Source organism: Tachysurus vachellii, chromosome 8, assembly GCF_030014155.1.
Source record: "Tachysurus vachellii isolate PV-2020 chromosome 8, HZAU_Pvac_v1, whole genome shotgun sequence".
NCBI lineage: Eukaryota > Metazoa > Chordata > Actinopteri > Siluriformes > Bagridae > Tachysurus > Tachysurus vachellii.
Window position 1 is genome coordinate 24510180 of NC_083467.1, and position 27822 is coordinate 24538001.

General features: G+C 39.9%; 1 protein-coding gene across 1 annotated transcript in view; it reads right to left on the reverse strand.

Moving 5' to 3' along the window:
• Positions 1-27822, reverse strand: part of ube2e3 (ubiquitin-conjugating enzyme E2E 3 (UBC4/5 homolog, yeast)) — an 86134-nt gene that overhangs the window by 37383 nt on the left and 20929 nt on the right. The window lies entirely within an intron of this gene.

Sequence of the window (27822 nt, forward strand, 5' to 3'; positions counted from 1 at the left end):
GCACTCACACACACGCACTCACACACACGCACTCACTCACACGCACTCACTCACACGCACTCACTCACACGCACTCACTCACACGCACTCACTCACACGCACTCACTCACACGCACTCACTCACACGCACTCACTCACACGCACTCACTCACACGCACTCACTCACGCACTCACTCACTCGCACTCACTCACTCGCACTCACTCACTCACTCACTCGCACTCACTCACTCGCACTCACTCACTCGCACTTGCACACACACACTCGCACACTCTCACACTCTCACTCGCACGCACACACACACACACTCGCATGCACACACTCACACGCACGCACACGCTCGCGTGCACACACTCGCACACACACACACTCGCACACACACTCACTTACACTCACACTCTTTATGTCTCTTGCTTCCGTAGTATCTCCTTATGGCTCTCTCACTCTCAAACTGTCTCCCTTTATAGGCCTATCTGGTTGCTGTCAGCAATAACATTTTTCCTGTAATAGCAATATCCATCTCAATTCCTTGTGTATCTCCTGTAAACATCTCCTTGTCTCAGATAGATCACTCAATCTTAACATCCCTTTAAGTCCTTATAATCTAAAATAGTTTCTATTTGTCCCTCTTAATATCTTTAAGTCTCTCTTAATCTAATAAAGCATTTATTTGACATGCATTTATATAGCATAAATTTGGGTCTCCCAATCATATACAGTTTCTATTTGGGTCTCTCTTAATCTGATACAGTATCTCTTTAGATATCTCAATCTAATACAGTAACTATTACTGACGCTCTTATACAATATCACTTTGGGTTTCTCTTAAACATATACAGTGTCCCTTTGTGTCTCTCAAACATATACAGTATCCCTTTGTGTCTCTCAAACATATACAGTATCCCTTTGGGTCTCTTTGAATCTAATATAGTATCTATTTCTGCCATTCTTATACAGTATCAATGTGGGTCTTCCTTAATCATATACAGTATCCCTTTGTGTCTCTCTTAAACATATACAGTATCCCTTTGTGTCTCTCTTAATCATATACAGTATCCCTTTGTGTCTCTCTTAAACATATACAGTATCCCTTTGTGTCTCTCTTAATCATATACAGTATCCCTTTGTCTCTCTTAATCATATACAGTATCCCTTTGTGTCTCTCTTAATCATATACAGTATCCCTTTGTGTCTCTCTTAAACATATACAGTATCCCTTTGTGTCTCTCTTAATCATATACAGTATCCCTTTGTGTCTCTCTTAAACATATACAGTATCCCTTTGGGTTTCTCTAAAACATATACAGTATCCCTCTATGTCTCTTTGAATCTAATATAGTATCTATTTCTGCCGTTCTTATACAGTATCAATTTGTGTCTCTCTTAAACATATACAGTATCCCTTTGGGTCTCTCTGAATCTAATATAGTAACTATTTCTGCCGTTCTTATACAGTATTAATTTGGGTCTTCCTTAATCATATACAGTATCCTTTGTGTCTCTCTAAAACATATACAGTATCCCTTTATGTCTCTCTTAAACATATACAGTATCTCTTTGGGTTTCTCTAAAACATATACAGTATCCCTTTGTGTCTCTCTTAAACATATACAGTATCTCTTTGGGTTTCTCTAAAACATATACAGTATCTCTTTGAGTTTCTCTAAAACATATACCATATCCCTTTGTGTGTCTCTAAAACATACAGTGTACAGTATCCCTCTGGGTCTCTTTGAATCTAATATAGTATCTATTTCTGCCATTCTTATACAGTATCAATTTGTGTCTCTCTTAAACATATACAGTATCCCTTTGGGTCTCTCTGAATCTAATATAGTAACTATTTCTGCCGTTCTTATACAGTATTAATTTGGGTCTTCCTTAATCATATACAGTATCCTTTGTGTCTCTCTAAAACATATACAGTATCCCTTTATGTCTCTCTTAAACATATACAGTATCCCTTTGGGTTTCTCTAAAACATATACAGTATCCCTTTGTGTCTCTCTTAAACATATACAGTATCTCTTTGTGTCTCTCTAAAACATATACAGTATCCTTTGTGTCTCTCTAAAACATACAGTGTACAGTATCCCTCTGGGTCTCTTTGAATCTAATATAGTATCTATTTCTGCCATTCTTATACAGTATCAATTTGGGTCTCTCTTAAATCATATACAGTATCTCTTTAGGTCTCTCTTAATCTTATATGTTATCTCATTAGGTTTCTCTTAATCCTATACAGTACCTTTTATTAATTAACAATATCTCTGAGTCTCCCTTTATCTTTTACAGTATCTATTTCTGTCTCTCCTAATCTTATAACTTATTTCTTTAGCTGTCTCTTAATCTTATACAGTAATACTTTAGGTTACTTTTAATCTCAGACAGTATCTCTAACCCCTTTTTTTCTTATACCTTATCTTTTTAGGTGTCTCTTAATCTGATACAGTATCTCTTTATGCGTCTCAGTCTCAGACAATATCTCTATTTGATTGTCCTTAATCTCAGATTAATCCCTGTCTCAATCTCAGACAGTATATATTTACTTCTCTCTAAATCTCTGACAGTATCACATTGTCTCTTAATCCCATGTCTACATATTTATCTCTATATTAACATTCTCTGGATTATGTCTAATAATTAAATAGAAATTACTGACATCATATGATATTTGTGATTTCAACGTTCAGGTTCAGCAGCAATGCTAAAACATTCTGTCACATGTACATTGTAATGTAAAGCGACTAAACTTCCTCCGTCTGTCTGTAATCGTGTGATATAAATGACCAGTTCACTAACCTATAAAACACTGTTCATCATATTCTCCAAAAGCTTTGACCTTCTAGTAGAAACACATGCAGTGAGAACTGTGAATAAACGACACGGTCATTCGATCTGCTGCAGAACACCGAACCATGCAGGTTTACACACTTCACCAGCACCTCTGCTTTCTCTTGGAATTAAAGCAACAGCTCTGCTCTACACTTACAGCATGCGGTCTGTCTGTCTGTCGCACCACACACACACACACACACACACACACACAAACACACACACACACACACACAAACACACACACTCCACCATCACCACCTCCGCTTTCTCTCAGAATTAAACCAACAGCTCTCCTCTATGTTGTCTGTCTGTGTCTCACTACACAAACATACACACACACACAAACCAAAAGCACACCTAATCCAACAGCTTTGCTCTATACTATCTGTCTGTCTTTCACTGTCTCACCACAAACACACACACACACACACAAAACCACTACCTCCAGTTTCTCTCAAAATTAAACCAATAGCTCTGCTCTATGCTGTCTGTCTGCACACACAACTTCCTCTTTTTAATGGAATTAAACCAAAAGCTCTGTACTTACGACACACTGTCTGTGTCTCATTGTGTCACTACACACACACACACACACACACCACTGAACTAACACTACTATTGATCTTTCCAGCAGAATACGGGTGCAGCGGCTCTGTAATTATGATGTTGTGCGCTTTACCATGCTCTCTGGAATGTCATATTTAAGCTAGTTTTATTAACACACAAGTAAATAACAAACAAGTAGTCAGTGTGTGTGTGTGTGTGTGTGTGTGTGTGTGTCCTACAATCACATCTGTTCAGCTACGTAAACAGAGACAGACATGAAGAGAAGATAGGGAGTGTATCTACACTCTTCATTGTATGTGTATCTACACTCTTCACTGCAACATAATGTATTGAGTATTATTCATTCCCACAGAGATGCTGCACCTCAGTGATTTACAGTGTGCGTGTGTGTGTGTGTGTGTGTGTGTGAGTTTGTGTGTGTTATATACTCTTTCATCGCACAGTCAGGTGACCGCTGTGCAGCAGTGTGATCAATAACAGCTGATGTACAGGATGATCTGTCATCATTAACCAGAGTGTTTATGAGGAATAACAAACTGAATTGGCATTAATGTAGACATTATTGCCCATGTATAAAGTGTTATTAACAATCTCTCTAAAACAAACGCACCTGACTTTTTCACATGCAGTGAAATATAATACCGAGCAGACGATAATAGCCCCAAAATGTAGATGCGCTTTATTCATTTGAATATCTAGTATTCTATTCTATTCTATTCACTTGAATATCTGATATCTAGCTCTAGTTTAGATTTCCTCCCTGAGAGTCATAGAAAAGTGTAGATTATATACACAAAAAAAAGCATTTGAGATTCAAGAAAATGATTTAAATAAATGAACAGAAACTGCTTCCAGATGATAAACGCTTGGGATCAAAACAAGACTGTATCTCATTAGATGTCTTTATGTCTCTCTTAATCTCTGATAAATATCGCTCTATGTCTCTCTTACTCTCTGACAGTATCGCTTTATGTCTCACTTAATCTCTGACAGTATCGCTTTATGTCTCTCTTAATCTCTGACAGTATCGCTTTATGTCTCTCTTAATCTCTGACAGTATCGCTTTATGTCTCCCTTAATCTCTGACAGTATCGCATTATGTCTCACTTAATCTCTGACAGTATCGCTTTATGTCTCACTTAATCTCTGACAGTATCGCTTTATGTCTCACTTAATCTCTGACAGTATCGCTTTATGTCTCACTTAATCTCTGAGAGTATCGCTTTATGTCTCTCTTAATCTCTGACAGTATCGCTTTATGTCTCACTTAATCTCTGACAGTATCGCTTTATGTCTCTCTTAATCTCTGACAGTATTGCTTTATGTCTCACTTAATCTCTGAGAGTATCGCTTTATGTCTCTCTTAATCTCTGACAGTATCGCTTTATGTCTCACTTAATCTCTGACAGTATCGCTTTATGTCTCTCTTAATCTCTGACAGTATCGCTTTGTCTCACTTAATCTCTGACAGTATCGCTTTATGTCTCTCTTAATCTCTGACAGTATCGCTTTATGTCTCACTTAATCTCAGAGAGTATCGCTTTATGTCTCTCTTAATCTCTGACAGTATCGCTTTATGTCTCTCTTAATCTCTGACAGTATCGCTTTATGTCTCACTTAATCTCTGACAGTATCGCTTTATGTCTCACTTAATCTCTGACAGTATCGCTTTATGTCTCTCTTAATCTCTGACAGTATCGCATTATGTCTTGCTGACAATCTCTACTTCCACATGTTATGCAGAAGGGCCCAAACATCTCTGAACACTCTTCTGTATCCTGGATCATGTGGTAACTTTAGATGACTCCGAATATTTTGTTCATTTGTTTTTTATATCAATTTCACATCGGTAAAAATCAAGGCTGCTATAAATGAAGCTTCCGTTCACGTGCGTCTAACTTGAGTACATTTATCACAGAAAGCATTATAATGTCTGTCTTCACTGGTAGGAGTTTAAAACAACAATCCTGTGCTTTCAATTTCACCACCGTAAGAAGTTCTCCGTAATAAAAAGCACAAAAAAAGCACTCAAAAATCAAGCGTTTTCAGCCACAACGATCAGAAAAACAAACCTGTGTCAATTCACTCACACGTATGTGTATAGAGTTTACATCTCTATCAGGCCACTGAACCCCTTTTTACCTTCATATAAGTGACAGGTACAAACCAAACGTCGCCTTTAGGCTGAAATAAAATACTCGCAAAGTAATGCATATAAAAAAGCACACACAAAGCTGAATGTTGTGTGCCGTAGCCCTATTTGGAACTAGTTCGGTAACCCGAGCTTACATTAAAAACAAACAGTTATTTCAGTAAAAACAGAGTTTAACTGTCTGTCTGTTCATTTCCATGGAATCACTGTAATATATACACTTACAGGAAAAATGCTCAGCAAAGACGGAGCGATGAGGGAGACTGTAAGCCCTGAAAGTCAATACTGCCTCAGTCTGTATTTACACACACACACACACACACACAATGCAAATAACCTACAAACACAAACTAACATGACAAACAGATAGGAAAAGAATCATCATCATCATCATCATCATCATCATCATCATCATCATCATCATCATCATCACCAGGCCATCCCACAGAGCTGAAATTCGTTTTAATGACAATCGTTACCTGTTATTAAAATTCTAAAGTTCTATGACTACACACTTATTATATTAATAACACTATACAATAAAGTGAGGAATAAAACACTATCTTTTGCCCCTTTTCCACCAAAAAGAACCGGGTGCTGGATCAGAGCTAGTCCTGGTGCAGGTTCAAATTTGGTTCCACTGGCGAACCTTCTAAGAACCGGTTTGCCTTTCCATCGGTTAGAGAGCCGTCACAGAGCCGAGTCTGACGTCACTGTATACGTGTCACGTGTCCCAGCAACGTTAGCGCAGCAGCGGCAAACACAAACACATCAACAACAATGGTGGATGTTGCTTTACTGTTAATTCTCATGGCTTTGTGAACATACATTAGCATCCAAACGCGGTGAATCCAACGTGTACGTGCAGCTCCATGTAATCTGTATAAACGGAGGTTGTTATCGAGAAAGTACATAACGTTATTTTATCATTAACACAGAAAAACGTTAGCCTTAGCATGTAGCTACTTACTATAATGTGTGCTTAAAGTAAAAAAGTATTAAACATTAGTAAACTTAAGCTACATTATCAAATGCGCTAACAGTAGCCCCGCCCACAGCCCCGCCCACAGCCCCTGACACAAGCGGTTCTTAAGTGTAGACCAGCAACGTTTTGGTGCTACCTAAGAACCACTTTTCCTGGTTCAGAGACGGTGCTTTGGCTGTCGAAACAGAAAGAACTGGTTCTAAATTAGGCTCTGGCTCCGAACCAGCACTCAAACTGCCTCGGTGGAAAAGGGGCATTTGAGTTCTGCTGTAACAAAATAAGCAACCATGCGGCGGTGTGACTTGATGTCCGACTCAAACCCGAGTTCCTGTTACAACCGCGGTGTATATAATCTCGACCTGTAATTTAGGTTCTCTCGCTCCATTCGTCAAGCCATATGTGAAAAAACCTGGGTGTTCTCTTGGATTCTGAATTCTGTCTTAGCAAATAAATTAGCTTTGTTGTCAAGAACGGTTACTGCATGTTAAGAATCATTTCCAGACTGATTCTGAATTTCAAGCACTTAGAAATTGTCAGTAACGAAGCCGCAAGGCTGTCAACTGGTACAAAAAAAAAACCCACGATCGTATCACCCCGTTTTTGGCCTCTCTTTACTGGCTCCCAGTTCATTTTAGAATACAGTTCAAGATTCTTTTAATTGTTTTTAATGCACTAATGGGACAGGCACGTTTTTTTACATTACAGACCTAATTCGTTCATACTCCTTATTCGCACCTACGTCCCTTAGGTCTTCTAAACGGGCTAAAAACATATTTTTATTCGTTGGACTTTCCCAGCCTCTTAATCTGGCACTATTGTTCATTGCTGAACTAATTATCTCCCTTTTCATTGTTCGTGTATAAGTGTATAGTTGGGTAATGTAATTTTAGTATGCGTTCTGTACAGCACTTTTTTTAAATGTGCTCTATAAATAAACTTACTATCTTGGCTTGTTCGAATTATTAAAGAAGAACATGTTATATGTATACATTTTTTCCATACAGTTGTTGTTGGATGGTATTAAATTGTTAGTTCCAGCGTTCAATCGATCGACACGTTTGTAAAATCTGTTTTGACGTGTAAAGAGTCTGATTTACAGTTCCCCCGAGTCGGGTGTTACTATGGCAACGCTAACATATTTGGAGCAGTGTGTTAATATAAATGTGTTTTTTTGGAGTAAAGACTGTCAGAGCTGTTGCCGTTTGACCAATCAGAATTGAGGATTTAACAAGTCAGTGTTGTCATATTGTGTACTGAAACGCAGCTTTGGGATGTTGATATAATTAATGTGTAAGTGTTAGACGAGCTGCTGGAGAAACGCTACTGAGTTTTATATTCAGTGCATCTCCAACCCTACTGGTATTCTGATGGCGTGAGATGGTTAAAGTGCTGAATTGATTTTCACCACTTTGGTGTTTACCGTGTGTGTGATGACGGAGCGCCGGCAAGTGTTTCACAGACATCAAAGAACAGAGATACGTTGATGAGCATGCTTAATGCAGGTGCTCACACACCACACACACACACACACACACACACACACACCAGATGACCTAAACTCTGAAACTGCTGAGCCAAACGAACTGATGAATTATTTCATAGCAGGAGACACAGAGAGAGACAGAAGCAGAGAGAGAGGAGGAGACAAAAGTGGAGAGAGAGATAGAGAGGGGGAGGGAAACAAACAGAGATAGAGACAGACCTAGAGAAAGAATGAATGAGAGAGAGAGAGAGAGAGAGAGAGAGAGAGAGAGAGAGAGAGAGAGAGAGAAAAGAGAGAGAGCGAGAGATAGAGAGAGAGAGAGAGAGAGAGAGAGAGAGAGAGAGAGAAAAGAGAGAGAGAGCGAGAGATAGAGAGAGAGAGAGAGAGAGAGAGAGAGAGAGAAGAGAGAGAGGGGGAGGGAAACAAATAGAGATAGAGACAGACCTAGAGAAAGAATGAATGAGAGAGAGAGAGAGAGAGAGAGAGAGAGAGAGAGAGAGAGAAAAGAGAGAGAGCGAGAGATAGAGAGAGAGAGAGAGAGAGAGAGAGAGAGAGAGAGAAAAGAGAGAGAGAGCGAGAGATAGAGAGAGAGAGAGAGAGAGAGAGAGAGAGAGAGAGAGAGAAGAGAGAGAGGGGGAGGGAAACAAATAGAGATAGAGACAGACCTAGAGAAAGAATGAATGAGAGAGAGAGAGAGAGAGAGAGAAGAGAGAGAGAGAGAAAAGAGAGCAAGAGAGAGAGAGAGAGAGAGAGAGAGAGAGAGAGAGAGAGAGAAAGAGAAAGAAAAAGAGAGAGAGAAAGAAAGAGAGAGAGAGAGAGAGAGAGAGAGAGAGAGAGAGAGAGTGAGTGAGTAGTTTTTACCTCTATTTAGAGAGAGAGAGAAATGGAGAGAAAGAAGAGAGAACTTGTGAATTGCAATCAGCAAGAAATATGACCCTGTGAATCCCACACACAGACACACACACTCTCTCCTCTGTAATTTTAGCCGTGTGTGTTTCCATTGACTTGTGTATTTCTGTAGCTGAACACTGCTCCACCTACACCCTGCTCTAATCTCTACACCCTCCCCAAATTCAGACCTTTCCAGTTTCTACATCAAAGTTACAGAGTTTTATGTAGAACTTTCTGAAAACAAAAAAGCAGCTAAATACCAATCCAATCATATCAGTTTAAAATCGAATCATTTCAGCTAATATCTAATCGTCGGTCTAGCATCCAATCATGTCGGAAGTCATCATTCATGACTTCACGTTCTCTGGGTGTCTCGGGATGGAGAAAGGACTGCAGTGTTGAACCTGAACACCAGCACCTCGGCTACCTCTACCTCACTAAACAAAACTGAAGTAAGTAAAGACTCGTCTAAAATGAAGTGGCGGATTTCCCCACTGTAGAAAGAATTAACTCTGTCCCATTTGAGGAAGTCAAACTCGATGCCAAACGCCGTTGATTTGGACGCCATTGCCTCCAGGTCTAGTGTTTCTTAACAATTTGTACGCTTCAAAACAGCCTTAAAATGAGAGAGACAGAAGCAGAGAGCTGGAAATGGACAGACGTAGAGATTGATTAAACTAGAATATACTTCACAAAGCTACTGAGGAAAATGTGTCGGATATTTTGACCTTGCTGTGACCTTGACCCTGTTTGGATCAAATCCAAAGTCAAAGTAGTTTATTTGCCACGTCATCGTGTTGAACGTACATTTACATCCGCTACTGCAGAGAGATTTACAAACAGTCTCCCAGAATTATCATCCATGATTGGATCGCCATCTGACCCCACAGAACTTAATCAGGTGACTGGAGATTTAGAGTCAGTGTCTCGCTACACCCTAAATATTGTAGCTCGTAATATTGTAGAAAGTAATTAGAGAGAAAAAACTTGCACTCTGCTACAACGACAACACACGAACTTTAAAACAATCAGCTAGGAAATTAGAGAGTAAATAGCGTCAAACTAAATGATCAGTATTTCGATTAGCATGGAAGGAAAGCCTTTATAGCTACAAAAAATATCTTAGGGGCTTTTTAGACCAGGTCACTTCATGCGTTTTCTGTGATCAGATAGCTATCCGATGGTAAAAAGACCAGGTCTAAATGCCCTCCGAAACGTTTTGGAGACGGATATAAATCCGATGGTTCAAACCACTTCAGGAGGTGGTCTGGGACGCATTTCAGATAGCTATCGGATCAGAGAAAACACATGAAGTGACCAGGTGTAAAAAGGCCCTTAGTGCTGCTAGATCAGTGTATTTCTCCAGCCTTATTGAAGATAACAAAAAGACACATCACAGCAAAGAGACAGCGCTGGTTAAAGTTGTAAATGACCTGTTACAGGCATCTGATCAGGGTTGTGTCTTTGCTAGTATTATTTGATCTTAGTGCAACTTTTGATACCACTGACCATGCTATTCTACTTGATAGGCTAGAACATGTTGTTAGTGTTAAAGAGACAGCCCTCTCCTAGATCGGGTCTTATTTTATATATTGATATCAGTTCGTAGATCTAAATGGTGACCATCAATCTAATGTACTGTTCGGTGTTCCGCAAGGTTCTGTTTTAAGCCCATTGCTTTTCTCCTTATATATGCTATCCCCTTGGTACAATTATTCATAAACATGGTATTGACTTTCACTGTTATGCTGATGACATGCAGCTATGTGTTTCAGCTATGTCAGGTGTGAGTCACCAGCTTAATAAGATTGAAGATTATGTGAAGGACATTAGACAGTGGATGCTCATAACGTCCTCCTGCTTAACTCTGACAAGACAGATGTGCTTTTACCAGGTCCACAGGCAGCCAGAAGTAAGCTTTCTGATTACAGAGTAACGCTGGATGGCCTTTTTATTACATAGTGTGCAGCAGTAAAAGACCTTGGTATGATTATTGATACCCGTCTCTCATTTGAAGCTCACATAAATAATATCACAAGGGTAGCCTTCTTTCATCTCAGAAATATTGCTAAGATAAGAAATATGATGTCATTACATGATGCAGAAACACTAGTTCATGAATTTGTTACCTCTAGGTTGGTTTATTGTAATGCTTTACTGTCTGGATGTTCAGGTAGGAGCATAAACAAGCTCCAGTTCATTAAGAACGCAGAAGCTAGTGTCCTAACTAGAACCAGAAGATATGAACATATCACCCCTATCTTATCCTCATTGCATTGGCTCCCACTCAAGTTTCGCATTGATTATAAAATACTATTATTAACCTATAAAACACTTAATGGTCTCGTGCCACAGTACCTGAGAGATCTTTTTTTTTTTTATGATCCGTCACGCCTACTTCGATCAAAAGGTGCAGCCTATTTGGTAGTGCGTCAAGTGCGTCAACAGCAGGGGGCAGAGCTTTTTCTCACAAAGCTCCACAGTTATGGAAGAGCCTTCCAATTAGTGTTCGAGGCTCGGACACAGTCTCAGTGCTAGTCTAGGCTAAAAACACATTTGTTTAGTCTAGATTTTTATAAATATTTTATGATTTTTTTCTCAGGTAAAGGAGCAGATCTGGAGGGTTCATGGGCATAGAGTGTTTGGTGAACTGGGATGGGATGCACTTATTTCCAGGGATTTCAGAACACCGTAACAGGTATTGCGTCATCGGGCAGGCGTGGCCTATTTGATAATCTAACCCTAACCCTAACCATAACCGTAGTTTTTGGTTGTTTATTTGTTTTCAAAAATAGCTTAACTGTAAAATAATAAAGCAAAATAGATATAAAATATAAAATCTACCTGTATGACTGTTTTGTCCTTCAATATCCATCGTAGTTATACTCTTTTTGAAAGAGGGCATTTTTCCAAGACCTCCAGAAACATGCCCACTTTACGCTGTGGTAACGAAACCCCTGGAATTTAGCGAATGCCGAACTGGGATGTCTGGATTCTGTCGGCTTACCACCCTCGCAGGTCGCTCAGGTTTGGAGACGGTGGAGTGTTGGGACACTTTTTTACATCCCTCATGTCTGTCACAGCTTCTGTCTCTTGGAATTGTTAAAAGCGCTATACAAATAAATTGAATTGAATTAAAAATTTGCTGAGATTCTTAAACAGACGGGTGGATGCATGGATGGACAACCTAAAAACATAATGTCTTCACCACTCCATATTACAGGCATAGAAAGTACACGCGATTGAACACTACTTTACTTTGCAATGTTTCTGCTTTCGCTCAGTACATCTCTCGGCCAGATACCTCCGATTATATTTCAGTAATGTGTCAAAAAAAAAAAAAAGTAACTATATTTTAACTCCAGATGTTAAATCAGATGTTGAGATCATGATCTATTTCATATGCAAAACACTGTGTGAGGCAATTTATTATGCAATATCAAAAATTCATTCTTCATTCTTCTAAATTTTACTAGCTTTCATTAAATAAAATGTATCTATATAATGTACTGTATTCAGAAAGAGAACCTTTTCAGGTTCATGACACATTCAAATTAAGTTATTAAAATGAGAGGACAAATGCAAATTAAGACACTTTTTCTGTGCATTGTGTGGCTTTTTCTTAGCAGGTGTGAATGATTTGAAGCAAAAGATAAAGAGCCGAAGATTAAAAGCACAACAGTGGCTAATCCCTACTAGAGTACTACACAATATCACAGTATAGTACAAAACACTACACAGTACTATGCTATACTAAACTATACTACATAACACTACACTACACTACAGGTCCATACAGAATACTATGATACTGTACACCATAGTACAGAACACTAAAGTATACTACAAATAATTACACAATACTACACTATACAACAGGAAATTATACAATACTATGCTATGCTATAGAATACTGCACTATACTACAAAATACTACATTATACTACAGGTAATACACAATACGTAGTGTGTAATACACAGGTAAGTACACAATGGTACGCTATACTACACTATGCCACTGTATACTAGAATTCTTAATCAGAGTGCGTAAACTTAAGTGTCTGTCTATCTCTCACAGAACAACCTGCAAAAACCCAACCAGTCTGACTTTAAAGCAGCACATTCCACAGAGATGCCCTTTTGGCTGTCTCTGAGAAACTGCATGCAGCTGGATCAGCCATGCTGTCATCTGTCCTCATCCTCCTAAACCTTTCGGCGGCATTTGATACGGTCAACCACAATACTCTCTTCTTCACTCTCAGGAGTCTTGGAGTTGGAAAAGTTTGCTTCCTACCTGGAAGGTTGCTGGAGGGGAGTGACATCTGCTCTACAGACTCTCCACTGGTGTCCCACAAGGCTCAGTACACGGTCCTCTACTTTTCTCCCTGTATACTCACTCTCTTGGTGAAGTGATTTTCCCACAAGGGTTCTCTTACCACTGCAATGCCAATGACACTCAACTTATATTCCACTTCCCTCCCTCAGATACCACGGCTCCTGCTCGAATCTCAGAATGTCTGTCAGACATATCATCGCGGATGACGGCTCATCAGTTGAAACTCAATCCCGGGAAAACTGAACTGCTGATCATCTAAGGTGATTCATCCCCAGGTCAGGATCTTGTAATATCCCTTCAAAACAATCTGATCTCCCCTTCAGTCAAAGCTCGCAAACCATGGACATCTAGATCAACTGTACTTTTCCTCGCATGTTGCTAATGTGACACACTCATGTCGTTTGCTTCTCTACAACATCAGAAGGATACTGCCATATTTGTCCACACAGGCTACCCACGTACTTGCTCAGTCGCTTGTCATTGCGGGACTGGACTACTGCACCTCACTGCCGGCAGGTCTACTTATGAACGCGATTCATTATCAGCAAATGATCTAAAATGCAGCTGCACGACTTATTTTCAACCTGCCTAAGTTCTTACACAACACTCCACTGCTGTTCTCACGCCACTGGTTCCAGTAGCTTCACGCATTAGATTCAAAACACTGATGCTGGCCTACAAAGCCAAAAATGGACCAACTCCCTCTTACCTCAAAGCTCTTATCACTCCTCGCACTGCACCTTGCTCCCTCAGAGCTACCAACACTGCTCGACTGGCCCCACTATCTCTCAGTGTAAGAGGTACATGTAAGTATACACCAAGACTCTTTTCTGCTCTGGCACTGAGGTGGTGAAATGAACTTCCCCTAGGGGTCCAGACAGCTAAGTCACTGGCTATCTTCAAACGACGGGTGAAGACCTACCTCTTCCTGAAACACTTGGACTAGCACTTTTCCCTGTTTGTTGTATGTGTATATTTATAAAAATGAATAAATGAATAAATAAAATAAATTAATAAAAAAAAAATCTTGAACGGTTTTAGGTTGATGGTCTCCTAAATCTGTTATCTAGTGAACTTGTGTTAATGTATTTATATAAATACTACACTATACTACAGGTAATTACACAATACTATGCTACACTACATAATACTACACCATACAACAAAATACTACACTGTACTACAAAAAAAACTACACCGTACTACAGGAAATTCCACAATACTTTTCAATAGTATGTTACACTTCACAATACTACTGTATACTACAAAATACTATACTACAGGACAGTACACAATACTACAATGCTACACTATACTAAAAAACTGAACTGTCCTATAGGAAATTACAGAATACTATACAATACTATGCTACACTACACTATACTACAGGTAATAGCACAATACAATGCTACACTGTACTACAGAATACTAAACTATATTGCAGGCAAGTACACAATAGTACACAATACTGCAAAAAAAAACTACACTATACTACAGGTAATTACACAATACTATGCTACACTATACGATACTACAGAATACTACAACAGTACAGTGGCTATTTACTGCTTCTCTCTTTCTACCCATCCCGAGGCATCCAGAAATTGTACCAGCTCCGATCGTCTTCCGTGCGATGAAGATTTTGTATCTCCACCGAGATGAGGCTGACTCTGTGAGAATCCCGAAGGCATCTAGAGATCTACCAGCTCCAGTTAGACTCTGTGATACTAAAGAGGAGATACCAACTGCATGTGATCTTTTGCATCATTACAACATTTATCAGACTGTATATTTATAATCCCACCCTCCAGTGTCACCCATATGAGGATGAGGTTCCCCTTTGAGTCTGGTTCCTCTCGAGGTTTCTTCCTTTACCATCTAAGGGAATTTTTTCCTCACCACAGTCACCTCAGTCACCTCAGACTTGTTCATTGGGGATAAATACATACACATTTATATATATATATATATCTAATATTAAGCTTGAATTTTGTATTCTATTAATCTTTATATTATTCTTTATAATAACCTTTTGTTCTATGTTTAAGTTCTGTAAAGCTGCTTTGAGACAATGAAAATTGTAAAGCGCTATACAAATAAACTTGAGTAAAAAATACAGCACACATCTCCTTTGTTTACTGTATTTACCACTTAATGTCCTCAATACGGAGGAAAAATCTCTTAAATTGGCATACGTTATATTTAACGTTGAATAACATTTAATGAAACGTTTCTAGGAGACATTTTCATCAGCTCACACTGAGTCATGCTTTATTAAATTTCCTGCAGAAATGTGGAAGCGAGTTCACGAGAATGAGATCAGCTATCAGAAGTGTTTTTACCAGCTAATATAATCTCCACTGATATGAATGCATGTGTGCACGAGTGTGTGTGTGTGTGTGTGTGTGTGTGTGTGTGTGGAAAGGCACCATGCTTTTAGAACAAAAGGGTGCAATAAGAAGTGTAACCTATATTAACATACATAATTGATAGGTAGTGTGTGTGTGTGTGTGTGTGTGTGTGTGTGTGTGTGTGTGTGTGTGTGTGAGAGAGAGAGTGTGTGCATTTGTGTGTCTGTGTTTTTGTGTGTGTGTGTGCGTGTGTGTTAAGGGCCTGTCATCTCTTAGTGTTACAAAAACCATTAAAATGGTTATGGGTTTAAATGAATAAAAACTAACAGAGTGAATGCTGAACTTTACACAAGCCCTTTCACACTTTCTCAGATACACCACTATGGGTTAGGGCATAAAAGTCAACATTACTGATACCAGAGACGTAGAATTATGTAAGCATAAATGGCTAGATAAGCCTCTATATCCTGCTCACTGTATTAAAAAGATCTATTGTGTAGATCTCCAAATCTGCTGTGCTTACATGACTAAACTGGGTGAAAAAGCTAAACATAACTGGCGACTTTATGCAGATGCTATAATCCATATCTAGATTCAGGAGGTTTATTGTCATATGCACAGTGAAAACAGAGTGGTTTAGACCATACAACGAATTGTATGCTTACTTTGCTAGTCTTCCTTACACAAAATAATATAATAGAAAAACATGAACATATTGGAGAGGGCACGGTGGCTTAGTGGTTAGCACGTTCGCCTCACACCTCCAGGGTTGGGGGTTCGATTCCCGCCTCCGCCTTGTGTGTGTGGAGTTTGCATGTTCTCTCCGTACCTCGGGGGTTTCCTTCGGGTACTCCGGTTTCCTCCCCGGTCCAAAGACATGCATGGTAGGTTGATTGGCATCTCTGGAAAATTGTCCGTAGTGTGTGAGTGTGTGAGTGCGTGAGTGAATGAGAGTGTGTGTGTGTGCCCTGTGATGGGTTGGCACTCCGTCCAGGGTGTATCCTGCCTTGATGCCAGATGATGCCTGAGATAGGCACAGGCTCCCCGTGACCCGAGGTAGTTCGGATAAGCGGTAGAAGATGAGTGAGTGAGTGAGTGAGTGAACATATTGGGGAGGTTTGCAAGAAAAAAGCCACTCCTCAAGAAAGGCCACATGCGGTCACGACTAGGATTTGCCAAATGTACCTGAAAGATTCTGAGGCCAAGTGGAAAAGAGTGTTATAATCAGATGAGACTAAAATCTAACTATATGGCCTCAGATCCAAACGGTATGTCTGGAGTAAAGCCAATGCAGCTCACCATCCAAATAAACCATTCCTAAAGTAAAGCATGAAGGTGGTTATATCCGGTTTCTTTGCTGTAGGGACTGGAGCACTTGGCAGGATCGAAGGAAAAATGGATTGAGCGAAATACCTTCAAATTCTTTAAGAAAACCTGCTGCCATCTGCCAGAACGTTTACCCTCCTACATGACAATGACCCAAAGAACACAGCAAAATTGACCACACACTGGTTGAAGGAGAAAATGTCCTTGCATGACCTAGTCAGAGTCCAGACTTAAACCCCATTTAAAATCTGTTAAACGACCTGAAGACTGCATTCGGCCGACGGTCACCATCAAATTGAACTCAACTTAAGCAGCTCTGAAAAGAAGAGTAGTCAAATATCGCAAAGTCTAAATGTGCACGGTTGGTAGACTTAAGGCTGTGTCAAAATGCGATTATTTAGATTTTTGTGATTCTTGTAATTCTTTTCTATACCTAATGTACAATCCAAACCAAAGCATTGGAAATATCTCCAATCAAAACCTTTACACATCATGACAGAAATAAATCTCCTGATCCAACAGCTGTCAAAGGTTAATAAGAGCTGAGAATGACGGAAAAAAAAAAAAAAAAAAAAAACACACTTTCTATAATGGTGAATTATTTTTTTTTTTAAACAATTTCTGCAAACATATTTCACTGAGGAATATAACAAAGTAATGATGAAAAAAAAAATCATACAAAACATTTAGGAAGACGCCCTGAAGGGTTTTGGCCACGATATCTTCCTGCTGAGACTGAAGAGGCGTTCTAAAAGAAGAATATAAATTTCTGGACGTTCTGGATCCATTTATATAATAAGCTTTCACCCAGAAAGTTTAAGCAGAACTCAGTGAACTCATAAAACACAATGTTTAGATGTGCCCAAAGATTCTGTTGCTAATTTATTGGTGTCTGCTGTATTTCCATTATTAATACATGTCGTCTACAGCACATATGTAACAGCAGGACACAGCTAGCATGGTGTTACAATGAATTTTGAACCAAAAAAAAATAGTAATCGGAATGTCATTATGATTCATTGCTTATACAGAAGAATGTGCAAGCTGCACATGCTAAAATGTTCCTTTAAATATTTTCATTGTCTGGTGTAGGCAACAACCATAACAGCTTTGCTTAGCATACACTATTCTACATCACATGCTGCAACTTGTGAAAAGGAAAGTTAACTTGCTGTTGACAAGTCTACGGATTCAGATACAGATACAGGTAACGGAAGGAGAAATTCTGGCCTTACGATTCTGGAGCATCTTTGTCAGGGCTCATCAATGTAGGAGGTATGGTTTGATATGCAAGTGTGTAAATCCACCAATCCGAAAAAGAAAAGTGTTCGGAGGTTCGAAGTGTATGTAAATTTGTGCACCATGGGATCCTACCAAGCAGGAATATAATGATTATAAATGGGCTGAGAATTGAGCCTTGTGGGACACCCAGGGAGAGGCAGTATAAACCTAGCAGTAGAGTCAACTTCTCCTAAGATATGTTATCTGAACCAAAATATTTTACAGTGAGACCAGACCATTTTTCATGTTGATGCAGCTGTGTGTCATGGCACACTATGTCAAAAGCAGCAAAAAAAACAGTAAATAAATAAAATATCAGAAATAAAAGCATGGTGAGCCTCAGTTTGCTGTGTCAACAAGACATTTATCACCTTGAACTGAGAGGTTCCATGTGCACTGTGGTTTGCCTTAAACCCAGACTGAATCTCTTCCTTTAGGATAATAGAGGCAATGTGTTCTCCAAGCAGCACTAAAACCACAAAACCTCCACAGTTTACCAAGGAGGAGTAAGTTAAACATGGGACTGTCATTTCTTGAGGTTCACAGGGCCCAGGCTTTTTGAGAAATGTGGTGATTGGGGTCAGTTCCAAGTTAGGGGAAATAGAAACAGAACTTGGTGAAGTAATAATAAAATAAAATAAAATAAAATAAAATAAAATAAAATAAAATAATAAATAACAATAAGGGATGAGGTACCTCAACAGTTAAAGGTGTTAAGACTTCTGATGTGAAGGTAAGTTCAAATATTCGCCAAGCTGCCACTGTTGGGCCTTTGAGCAAGTCCCTTAAACCTCAAGGCTTGTTTGGCTTGAGCTTATTAATCCAAAGTGTTGTAGTATATCCAAACTTCAATGAAAATGTGGTCCTTGGCACTGCAGAATTCTAACTCAAGATCACCTGACAACAGTTCACAGTTACCCCACTTTGAAACCCTTGAATAATGACTGCTGAATTATTTAGAGCGGAGCTCAAATGGAGCTAGAGAGGAGGTTGTAAGCAGTCAGTAACACTATATTAATAATAAAAAAAAAGCATTTCCTGGACCATCACTCCTCCTTGTAGTATAAGGTATGGACTTTGTATGCGAGCTCATGCCTGTAAGCTCAGAAGAATCCCAAGGGGAAAGGTGAGAGAACATCACAGCTCACAATCTGAGAGGGTGAAACCTGATTTAGTGTAGCTGAAAAGTCTTATTGTAGTGGCAGACCAGGGACTTGTGGGGTTTGATGGTAAACCCTCAGGGATGGAGAAAGTAATAACCCTAACCCAAGCAGTGGTCATTATTACCTACGAAATGGTAAAGGTTTAGAAGATGTCTTAAAGCAATGAGCTCTCTGTGTATGACAGACATTCAAAAGCAAAAATAATATACAGATTATAATGTGCCCAAGGAGCGAACCCTGGAGTGTCTCCTTTTGGTGTATGTGTAAGGATTTGGTGCAAGGACTTGATAAGTGTTAAAGCAGGCACTGGAAGATATTTTAAAATCCAAAGTAAATGCACAATTCAGCACAGTCCTCTTTTTTTAGGGATGTCATGATGTAACGTATACAGTGAGATCTTCCCCAAGTAACACACATAGTTTGAAGAAAAAGTTCAACCAGAAAAGTTCAGCAGTGGTACAGCAGGAACCCAGAATACAGTAGAAGCGCAGGACGTATAGGGTTATATTGCAGAGCCAAACTCACGTCCCAGCTATTTGACACAGTAATAAAACCTGACTTGTCCATTTAGAAACAAAGCATAAACTAACAATCGCGTGTCATCAACAATCAAAAGAAGACGGATATATAAAATTCTACAGGAGCCAGAAAGTGGATAAAAAATAAAATTACTATTGTTGACCTTTGCTGCAAAATATTCTGCTGAAATTATTAGAATTTGGCTTTTACACACAATCCGTAAGAGAAGCCTTTGAAAGACAAGGATATTGTCAGCAGTAAAAATGGACATTCACACTAAACAGGCAGTTTTCAAGCTGCTTTCCCTTTGTGTGTGTGTGTGTGTGTGTGTGTGTGTGTGTGTGTGTGTGTGTGTGTGTGTGTGTGTCAGAAAGAGACCAACAGCTGGCTTAAGCGCTCACTCCCCTTTGTTCAAGATATGTAATGAGAGTCTGTCGAGCCTCGCTTTTGTCCCTACGGCAACGCTCTCTCTCGCTACACACACACACACACACGTACATATTTATATAAATATATATATGCACACACAAGTATACAACCATTTGAACAGTGCAGTCTGAGTGGATGTGTGTCTGACAAATAGGTGTAGAAAAAGTAGAAAAATACATAGAATCATAAAAACACTACAGCTGCTGTCACCTACTGCCGGAGGAATCTTTTCATTCATTTCAGGCTTTGATTCACACAAACAGACCAAATTTTCTTAAAGCATACATTTAGACATTTCTTTATTTATACAGCTCTTCCGAGCCGACTTTCTCAGCTTTCTCGGATTTCTTACAGAGTGTCAGGGAGAATATATGGAATTTGTGGCATTTGGTTTCCAAAGCCAAGAGAAAAATCAAAAAGCCATGCAATCAAAAATAATATGTATGATGAGCCGCGGTGGAGTCCAGGTATATAGAGCAGGGATGAATGGGTATAGTGAGGATATGGTGGTGTATAGTGACATGATAGTGGTCTATTGAGAGGTCACTGAAATGTGAAGAGAGATTATTTGGTGCATTAGGATGTTATGTAGATGTTTAACAACATTATGGAAATGTAGAGCAAGGTTATGGATCTGTATTTTGCGAATAGGAATAGGAAGGTGTATAACGTGGTATGGAGGTGATTAGTGAGGTACGGAGAAAGGTTATGGAGGTGTCTAGTGAGATATGGAGGTGTTCAGTGTGGTATAGAGGTTTATAATGAGTTATGGAGATGTTCAGGGATGTATGGAGAATGATTATGGAGGTGTATGGTGAGGTTATGAAGTTGTATAATGAGGTATGAAAAACAGTTATGGGGATGTATTATGAGATTGTGGTGGTGTATAGTTAGGCTATTGAAGTGTATAGTGAGGCTATGGAGGTGAAGTGGGAGGTTATGGAGGTGTATATTGAGGTTTTTGGAGAAAGGTTATGGGGTGTATAATGAGTTTATGGAGGTGTATAGTGAGGTATGGAGAAAGCATTTTGAAAGTATAGTGAGGTGTTGGAGGTGTATAGTGAGGTTATGGTGGTGTATAGTGAGATTATGGTGGTGTAGAGTAAGGTATGGAGAAAGGTTATCAAATGTTATATTAAGGTTATGGGGGTATAAGGTAAGGTATGGAGAAAGGTTATGAAGTGTTGTAGTGAGGTTATGGGGATGTATAGTAAGGTATGAAGAAAGGTTATGAAGTGTTATAATGAAGTTATGGGGACGTATAGTAAGGTATGAAGAAAGGTTATGAAGTGTTATAATGAAGTTATGGGGACATATAGTAAGGTATGGAGAAAGGATATGAAGTGTTATAGTGAGGTTATGGAAGTGTATAGTAAGATATGGAGAAAGGTTATGAAGTGTTATAGTGAGGTTATGGAAGTGTATAGTAAGATATGGAGAAAGGTTATGAAGTGTTATAGTGAGGTTATGGAAGTGTATAGTAACATATGGAGAAAGGTTATGAAGTGTTATAGTGAGGTTATGGAAGTGTATAGTAAGATATGGAGAAAGGTTATGAAGTGTTATAGTGAGGTTATGGGGATGTATAGTAAGGTATGAAGAAAGGTTATGAAGTGTTATAATGAAGTTATGGGGACGTATAGTAAGGTATGAAGAAAGGTTATGAAGTGTTATAATGAAGTTATGGGGACATATAGTAAGGTATGGAGAAAGGATATGAAGTGTTATAGTGAGGTTATGGAAGTGTATAGTAAGATATGGAGAAAGGTTATGAAGTGTTATAGTGAGGTTATGGAAGTGTATAGTAAGATATGGAGAAAGGTTATGAAGTGTTATAGTGAGGTTATGGGGGTGTATAGTAAGATATGGAGAAAGGTTATGAAGTGTTATAGTGAGGTTATGGAAGTGTATAGTAAGATATGGAGAAAGGTTATGAAGTGTTATAGTGAGGTTATGGGGGTGTATAGTAAGATATGGAGAAAGGTTATGAAGTGTTATAGTGAGGTTATGGGGGTGTATAGTAAGATATGGAGAAAGGTTATGAAGTGTTATAGTGAGGTTATGGAAGTGTATAGTAAGATATGGAGAAAGGTTATGAAGTGTTATAGTGAGGTTATGGGGATGTATAGTAAGGTATGAAGAAAGGTTATGAAGTGTTATAATGAAGTTATGGGGACGTATAGTAAGGTATGAAGAAAGGTTATGAAGTGTTATAATGAAGTTATGGGGACATATAGTAAGATATGGAGAAAGGTTATGTAGTGTTATAGTGAAGTTGGGGTATCAGATTGCACAGAGAATGGATCAGAGTGTATAAGGGGATGTATATGATAAAGAATAAGGGAATGTGTATATATTTAAAGAGATGTATATTAACAGAGACGCAGCACAGTCTGTTGTCATTTAGAGAACTAATGCTCAGAATAACAGTCTGATCAAAGGCACTATGCAGCAAATCAGTAATAAACAAGTTTAACGACTGTGAAGTAAGCGCTGATGTGTGTTTTACAAGCCGCGTAGTCATCCACAGAACAAACAGACATGCACGAGTGCTTTAAACACACACACACACACACACACAGCTTTCACAAATACACGTCTGCAGAAGTGACTAATAGTTTCAGCAAAAATTGTCAAATTTATACAAGAGACATAAAGAGAGAATGACTTGAGTATGTAAAGGTGCCAAACAGATGTGTGTGTGTGTGTGTGTGTGTGTGTGTGTGTGTGTGTGTGTGTGTGTGTGTGTGTGAGAAAAAGAGGTACTGGATCCATTTATCACTGTGTTAGTGTGTGGTTATCTTTCATGCAGGCCAAACGGCCATGCCATCACACCACGTTCCTGCTTCTTATCGGAGCCTTGTAAAGTGATGAGGTCAGCCGTTTTGGAACAACACGCAGGACACAGGAGAGACGCAGGAAAAGCTTATCTCACACGTGAACTTTATCAGCCACAACTGTTCCTTCCTATAGATTACCTTAGATCGATAATGAAGAGATGTACTTAGGGAATGCGAGCGGTTGCAATCGATCTCATTTTTAAATATGACTCCATGCCGTCCTCGTAAATCTGAGATCCGCGTGTTCACATCCGATCGTATCAACTCAGATCTCTACGGACATCATTATGACTCCAGCCAAGAGATTAACACACCAATGGTATAGGATGCATCGTGTATAATACGTGCTATAATTCAGACGTGTGTTAAATGCCTTATTTTCACTCTGCTGTTGCAAACCGTCATCGGTTTTATCTTCCAGTTAGATAAACATTCGCTGACGTACAAAGTTAAAAATTTGTAACTGTGGATTATGAGAACATTAAGGTAAGGATTACTTTATGAATTGAAGGAGGTGTGGCCTCTGTGTCTGTCAGTCACAGTGAAGGAGGTGTGGCCTCTATGTGTCAGTCTCAGTAAAGGAGGTGTGGCCTCTGTGTCTGTCAGTCACAGTGAAGGAGGTGTGGCCTCTTTGTGTCAGTCTCAGTGAAGGAGGTGTGGCCTCTGTGTCTGTCAGTCACAGTGAAGGAGGTGTGGCCTCTTTATGTCAGTCTCAGTGAAGGAGGTGTGGCCTCTGTGTCTGTCAGTCACAGTGAAGGAGGTGTGGCCTCTATGTGTCAGTCTCAGTAAAGGAGGTGTGGCCTCTGTGTCTGTCAGTCCCAGTGAAGGAGGTGTGGCCTCTTTGTATGTCAGTCCCAGTGAAAGAGGTGTGGCCTCATTGTATGTCAGTCCCAGTGAAGGAGGTGTGGCATCACTGTATTTCAGTCCCAGTGAAGGAGGTGTGGTCTCTTTGTATGTCAGTCCCAGTGAAGGAGGTGTGGCCTCTTTATATGTCAGTCCCAGTGAAGGAGGTGTGGCCTCTGTGTCTGTCAGTCACAGTGAAGGAGGTGTGGCCTCTGTGTCTGTCAGTCACAGTGAAAGAGGTGTGGCCTCTGTGTGTCAGTCTCAAAGAAGGAGGTGTGGCCTCTATGTGTCAGTCTCAGTGAAGGAGGTGTGGCCTCTGTGTGTCAGTCTCAGTGAAGGAGGTGTGGCCTCTGTCTCAGTGAAGGAGGTGTGGCCTCTGTGTGTCAGTCTCAGTGAAGGAGGTGTGGCCTCTGTGTGTCAGTCTCAGTGAAGGAGGTGTGTCATTTCTTACTGGTGTCTGTTAAGACTTTATACCAAAATGTAAACTACAATCAAAAGTCAATGCTCATAATACACTGTAACCATGACAACGATGATGACATTTATCGTACCCAGTCTAAACTATCGTACCCAGTCTAAACTTATTGCCCCAGTTTAGACTGGGGCAATAATTTTGTTTCACTAATCGCTATTAAAGACACAAGGGTTTATAGTCCACAAAATAAGGAAATGTTTTCATTAAAAGACAATTGCTTAATAGCAGGCTTTTGATATGGGAGGGCCAGAGAAAGTTTCTGATGCTGTTTTAAATTATGTAGACTACTCTTCTATCCCTGCATCGCCAAATGCATGTACAAACACTGTATATATAAACACACAGAGGACAAAATGCACAGATGCATCACGCATCCCATTCTTCTGCCAGAAGCCTCCCGAAACACACAGAATGCTGTTTTTGCACTAATCAGCCAACTGAGCAGCACCTGTTTCACAAATGATTAACTTATAATGCAGTTATTGAGCATAAACATAATCAAATTTTCATCTGTTTTTCTTTCATCTGAAGGCAGCGGAACATGATCAATACTGCACACACACACACACACACCCTCCCCCTCACCCCATCTATCTTTAATCACAATTGGGTTTCCGCTGCGTGTTTTGCATCGTGCTACATTCGGCCTCCTGCACTCGGCTTGAATTTTAATCAATCGCTTTAAACCTCACGTGGCGGATAAAAAGTGTGTCCCAGGAGGAAATGAGCACTAAATCATAGACTACGTTCGCATTACAGGGTTGAAGTGGCACAAATCTGCGAGCACATTTTTGCATTATTTTTTCCTGAGGAAAAAAAAATATCCTTTCACACCAAGGAGCTGAGCTGCTTGTTATCTGATACATAGCCACTACATGGTTTTAGTGGCAACATGCTTTTTACGTCGTACTTCTATGATTGCTGTAATCCTGCCCCCCCAACACACACACACACTCACACACTCACACACTCACACACACACTCACAGTCACACACACACTCACACACTCACTCACACACACTCAAACTCACACAAACACACACACACACACTCACAGTCACACACACACTCACACACTCACTCACACACTCACTCACACACTCACTCACACACACTCAAACTCACACAAACACACTCACAGTCACACACACACACTCACACACTCACACACTCAAACTCACACAAACACACTCAAACTCACACAAACACACTCAAAGTCACACACACACTCACACACTCACTCACACACTCACTCACACACTCACTCACACACACTCAAACTCACACAAACACACACACACACTCACAGTCACACACACACTCACACACTCACTCACACACTCACTCACACACTCACTCACACACTCACTCACACACTCACTCACTCACTCACTCACTCACTCACTCACTCACTCACTCACTCACTCACACACTCACACACTCACACACTCACACACTCACACACTCACACACACACACACTCACTCACACACTCACACACCTCCCAGCACAGAAGTGTCTGTAAAACTGCAGAAACAGCAAAATCTCTGCATGTGGCCTTTGTGGGGGATTTTTCACCCTGATTATAAACAGCTGCCCTCCATAACAGATCAGCTCATGCTGCTAGTTTGCTCGTTCTCTCACCGCTGCAGTGACACTCTGACTCGCAAATAAAGCACGTTCTGCGTCTGGTGAGGACACGTGCGTCAGACGACGATTTACGCTAACAAATGCTGACGCAAACGTCAAACGCGCGACATATCGACACAACGTTACCTCACAACTCTTAACGCAAAACAGGGTGGCGTTTCAGCTTCCTCTCCACGGCTGATTTATACGTCTTCCAGCGCGACGAAGTGCTGCGCGCACGCTAGGCTTGATACACGATACAGGAAATTACATGGCCACAATGTTGATATCACAGTATAGATATATTACAGCTTGTACTATATCACCAGACGTGCCATGTGTTACACCCAGCAGGAGGAGTTTCACAGGAACTATGAAGGTATTATTGGAGAAAAAATAACTGAGCACCTGCAACAGTGGGAATTTGTAGCAGTAGAAAACAGTCCCTTGTTTATCAGTAAATTTCAAATCACAGAGAAAATTGCTTTAGGAGCTAAAAATGTGAGACTTTTTTCCTCTCCTACAAACACAATAGTTTCTTTTTTTTTTTTTATTCTACAGTCGCTAACTAAGAAACTTTTTTGCATCATAAAATGTAAAGTCACGGATGAATTTGCACATGCGCCAATCAGTACGTGTATTTATTCAACGAGAGCTGCACAGTAGGATAATTTCTCCAAATTTTTTTTTCTTGGATATTTATAGCACAAGCACGAGATAACTACAATAAGCAGTGCTGCTTGTCTCTGCCGCTACGAGGCTCCGATTCGGCTCACGTATCGGTCTTCAAGCTCGTACATAACGTGAGAAAGAGAGAGAAAGAGACAAAACAAAGAAGCGCTCTGTGTAATAATAATAATAATCAGAATGCAACATGAACATCACCTTGTGGAAAGTAACCCTCACACGGTGAAGAAATCAGGAGGGTGTTCAGCAGCTCGTTTCCAAAAAGGTTCGAAACCAGAATTCTTGCTCTGACAGGATGACATGCTTTAAATGTTTTGTTTTTCCGTTTTAATTAAGTTGCCGTTTAGATCATCTACAGTGACTTTATTTATAGTGTGATAAAAAGGAAAGTAAGGAAAATGACTGATCCTGAAGGATTAAATAAGACGTTGAGCTACAGCCTTTATTAAGCCTGACAAGTCAGCTTCACATTCACATATACTACAATATCATGAGGGAAATATTCTATACTTAAATCCACTAGACAGAATGGCTTCATAGGGGCACCATAGGGGTATCATAGGAGCATTAAAAAAGCATCATAGGGACACCATAGCAGCATCAAAAGAGCATCATAGGTGCACCATAGGAGCATCATAGGGGCACCATATGGGTATAATAAGAGCATTACAAAAGCATCATAGGGGCACCATAGGGGTATCATAGGAGCATTACAAAAGCATCATAGGGACACCATAGCAGCATTAAAAGAGCATCATAGGTGCACCATAGGAGCATCATAGGGGCACCATAGGAGTATCATAGGGGCACCATATGGGTATAATAAGAGCATTACAAAAGCATCATAGGGACACCATAGCAGCATCATAGGTGCACCATAGGAGCATCATAGGGGCACCACAGGAGTATCATAGGGGCACCATAGGGGTATAATAGGAGCATTACAAAAGCATCATAGGGACACAATAGCAGCATCATAAGAGCATCAATGGAGCACCATAGGAGCATCATAGGGGAACCATAGGAGC